The 4,277-nt window shown below is 42.0% G+C and overlaps 1 long non-coding RNA gene across 1 annotated transcript; it reads right to left on the minus strand.

Moving 5' to 3' along the window:
• Positions 1-1,867: 1,867 nt before the first annotated feature.
• On the minus strand, positions 1,868-4,277 carry LOC139914287 (uncharacterized). Its single transcript, XR_011784750.1, has 3 exons — positions 4,198-4,277; positions 3,637-3,784; positions 1,868-1,945 (listed from the first exon to the last, which is right to left on the minus strand). It is a non-coding gene; the product is annotated as an uncharacterized LOC139914287 (long non-coding RNA).

A 4,277-nucleotide genomic window follows, 5' to 3' on the forward strand; every position in this document is an offset into this window, starting at 1 on the left:
TGGCATAATGTATATCAGGCTCCTTAGAGCGCATTTGGTTCCTGGTTCCCAATTCCAGTCCTGAGGACCTATTGTACTGCTGGTTTTCTATCCTACCAGATTAATTGCACTCACCTGGCATCCCAGGTCTAAGTCAGTCCTTATTAGCTAGATGGTAATAATGAAAACAAGCAGTACTTGGGGTCTTGAGGACTGGTGTTGGGAACCACTGGGTGAACAGAGTACATAGGAATCTCACAGATATATTGTGTTATTTACAGGTGTGGAGAGTGCTGGACCATGCCCACAGAGCCAGAAAACCTCTACTGCAGAGAGGTTACACTGGTATGTATTATTCGTATGAAGTTCAAGCTAATAAATGGTTTTGTTCCACCAGTTGTCAACAATTGACAGATTTACCATGTTTTGTGGGTCCTGCTTTTTGCATCGGGTCTTTTCCAGTCTGTTTCTCCTCTACCCAGCCTGTTAGGTAATGAACAGGTGTGAAGAGCTTCCAGAGCCTCCCAGGTGCATGACTCTTCACCCTGGCCTGGAACCTGTGTGCCCCTACTCCCTTCAGAATGCTCTGAATATTTACATGGCAGATCATGGACCCCTAGCCATTAGATACAGAGCAGCAGAAGTATCAAAACAACTGTGCTGTACTGAAAACACATTATGCAGAATAAGATGAATTTTACACACAATAAAATTGCAATGACAAATTGAGAGGAATCTGTGCATGAGCAAAGGCTGAATCTAGAGTGATGCCTTGATATACGTATATATGTATTTATGTACATACATATATACTGTATATGTGTGATACAAATATTCTAAAACAAGATGCTGCTGTGCATAAAACAATGAAACTCAGCAATTTGCTGGCATGCCGAGAAACTTGATGTAATGTAGAGTAGGAGGAAAGGCTGGTCAGACCAGTTGACTTCATCCTTCTTCTGACAGCAATAGGCAATTTGACCGTAAGACAAAAGCAGAGGGAGAGAGGGAGAGAGGGAGAAGGAGACAGGTTAGACCTGGGCTAGTCAGATCACACAGAAAAAATATTTTCAATACCCACCAAATACCAAATTCCCTCCTAATAATGATAAAGACACAAGGAAGCCACATAAATGGTCAAAATCCACCCACAGAACCCCCCAAAAAACCCCAAAATGTGGGCTTTTGAGTATTGCTTCTTCATAATATGTAATGTATTCTCCACTTGTGACCACTAGATGTCACTGTTCCTGCTAGCTGGCATTTTCCTTCTCACTTTTTCTCCTGAATAACATGAATAGCACCATCTGGTGGTTAGAACCTGGTATTGCCCTTTAAGTCAACAACTTCCAATAACTCATTCATCTGCAAAGAGAAAATAACCATCACTATATTCACTGAGAATACATCAAACAGTACGAAGGAGCAACACTCCAAGGCCCAGCTTCGTACTACTATCAAGACCTGATGTTAAATTGTTGGGGTTGGGTGGGATCTGTGGGTGGATTTATTTGGATTCTTCATATCTGAATCATGAAGAAAAATGACTTTGGTACAAATTGGATGATGGTTACTACATTTACTGAATATTATGAATCCTACCCAATTAAAATGTCTAATGCTAGCTTGATTTCTCTAAAATTTAATTACATTTCTATAAAATAATGTTACACGAATACTTGTCCATTGGTTTCTAATTATAGGAACCCTTTCAAAGCAATATGACATGGGATATTGCATGACCTGGTGTAGTCTTTGGTTGGAATGAAAACCTGCAGACTATCAGCCCTCCATGACACATGGTTGCCCATCCCTGACTTACAGTATTGGAGATGGACGGCAACACACGCTGAACATCTCAAAGAAGGCCTCACCCACTGAGGAACTTGATGTAATGTAGAGTAGGAGGAAAGGCTGGCCAGACCAGTTGACGTCATCCTTCTTCTGACAGCAATAGGCAATTTGACTGTAATACCCTTTTTACACCAAAATTAGCGCGTATATGCAGGTTTTTTAAACGCGGGTAAACCCGCTAAAAATAGGCGATTGACTCCTTTCCCATTGCCAGTAGACGAGTTCTGTTTTTTTTTGGTGTGTCACGTTCGACGTCACAAACGCGCCGGAAAACAGGCATGCAGTAGAAAGCAGCATGGAGGCCAGTGACAATGTTACGGTGGTTACTTTTTTATATCTTTTACTTTTACTATATCTTTTTCTCTCTTTCAAACTCAACGCCGACTGAACGGTGCCATGCCATTGTTCCGACGGCCCATTATTCCGAAACCCCAATAGTCCGAAAAATGTCCCATTGGACCGAAAGCCCATTTGTCCGACAGCCCGTTATCCCAAAAACAAACGCCCATTGCTCCGAAAATACACACCCTCCCTGCAGTTAGAAAGATTCATGGCCTGCAATCAGTCGGCCCTGCCTCCTAATGTTTCACACCCTCTTTCCCCCGGTTGAATCTAAATCTTCCATCGTTTCTCAAACAAACAGAAGCACATGGCTAATTATTATGCAGAATGGCGTCATCGGACCTTCCCGGGTGCAACGGAGGAAGCTCGCGGTCGGATATTAACAACAATCCACTTCCCTGGTTGGAATTATGCAGCGTTCCATGCAGCAGTGATATTACATGGTAGTGAATGAATGCCGATTGTACCCTTTCACACTGAAGACAAAAGCCAGACGTTAGTGGGTTTTTTGTCCAGTGTGAAAGGGGCTTAAGACAAAAGCAGAAGGAGGGAGGGAGGGAGGGAGAGGAGACAGGTTAGACACCAGAAACATGACCTGCACTTTTCACATATTTGATCAGAATTACTTTACTTGTAGCTGTGCAATGAGTGAGCCACTTACAGTATTGGAGATGGACCGCAACACAAGCTCAACAGTTGAAATAAGGCTTCACCCGCTGAGGAACTTGATGTAATGTACAGTAGGAGGAAAGGCTGGCCAGACCAGTAGGGTTTAATCCTTCTTTCATCCTTTTTCTGACAGCAATGCAAGTCTCTACGACAGAAGCAGACGGAGGAAGGGAGGGGAGACATTCCTGAGTTTCTGACATTCCACATTTTATCATTAATAATTTACTTTTCTATCACAGGAGTGCCCGCTACCTGGCCTACAGGCAGTTTGTAAGCTGGTGCTGGGGCTACTTAGGAAGACGCAATAGGGTTGTCTTACCTTCCTGTGTGGTGCTGAGAATCCACCGAGAGTATCCCGATGAAGAGGAGGACTACGCCTGCTTATATACTGAACCGGGACATATAGCCAGCGATGGTGTCTGCCTTCTCTGGTCGCTCATACTGAGCACAGAGGGTAGAAAATAAACCTGTTTCATGTTACAGGTCCGGTACCATGTAAATAGGTAGCAATTACTATTGAATTGTAGAAAATAAACCTGCTTCACATTACAGCTCCGGTACTACTAAATACATATGAAGGCAAATATGTTGTTTTATAATTAGTGGCCACGTTACTGTGTAATAGTTTTTTTGTTAACGTCTAATTAGAAATAGTTCATGCGTTGTTAGGGACCTGTAAAATGAAGAGTTACCGAATAATGTATTATTATTATACATAGTATTTTTGAAAAATGTTATCTAGTCAAAATTTGATTTTCATTCATTTGATTTTCATTTTCACTTTAAACTCACAACATGTTGCGGGAGTCTTGACTGGCTCAATGGCACATCCCCCCTTCTTGGCCTTGGGGAAGTGGACTTTGTACTGAAGTTCCCCCTCAGCTGTCCTCGCCTGGCAGCATCCAGCATTCTCATTGAGTGGAATGCTGTCAGGTAAAGCCTTGAAATCAAAGTGTTTTTATGAGAAATAGCGCACACTGTTTATTGAACATTATAGAATACACTATTATTTACAATGATGGCCATACAACAGATAGATTGCCTTGATGACAGGCATGAAACACCAGTGTACACACACAACATGGCATCAAGACAAATAAACAGCTGACAAGAAGACAGGCAAATAGCAACAGCATGCCAAAAACACAGCAGATAGCAAAATACTGTGCCTATGAATGTATTCACAAATAGTATGCATTATAAAGGTCCTCGGTAGTTCACAATTAGCATTAAGTTGCCTATTTTTCAGGCATGACTGCATCAAAGCAATTGAAGTGATACGTGAAAATAAAAAGAGAGTGGTATGCAGTTAGAGAATTTCTGGTATCAAGAGTAACAAGCTTGAGTACACACTTTGGCTCCTTTTCTTTTCCAATGTTCCTGTAGACATTTGTGTGCTCACAGTCTTCTTTGCCACAGCTAAATCGGTCTGG

Source organism: Centroberyx gerrardi, chromosome 4 (assembly GCF_048128805.1).
Source record: "Centroberyx gerrardi isolate f3 chromosome 4, fCenGer3.hap1.cur.20231027, whole genome shotgun sequence".
Lineage (NCBI taxonomy): Eukaryota > Metazoa > Chordata > Actinopteri > Beryciformes > Berycidae > Centroberyx > Centroberyx gerrardi.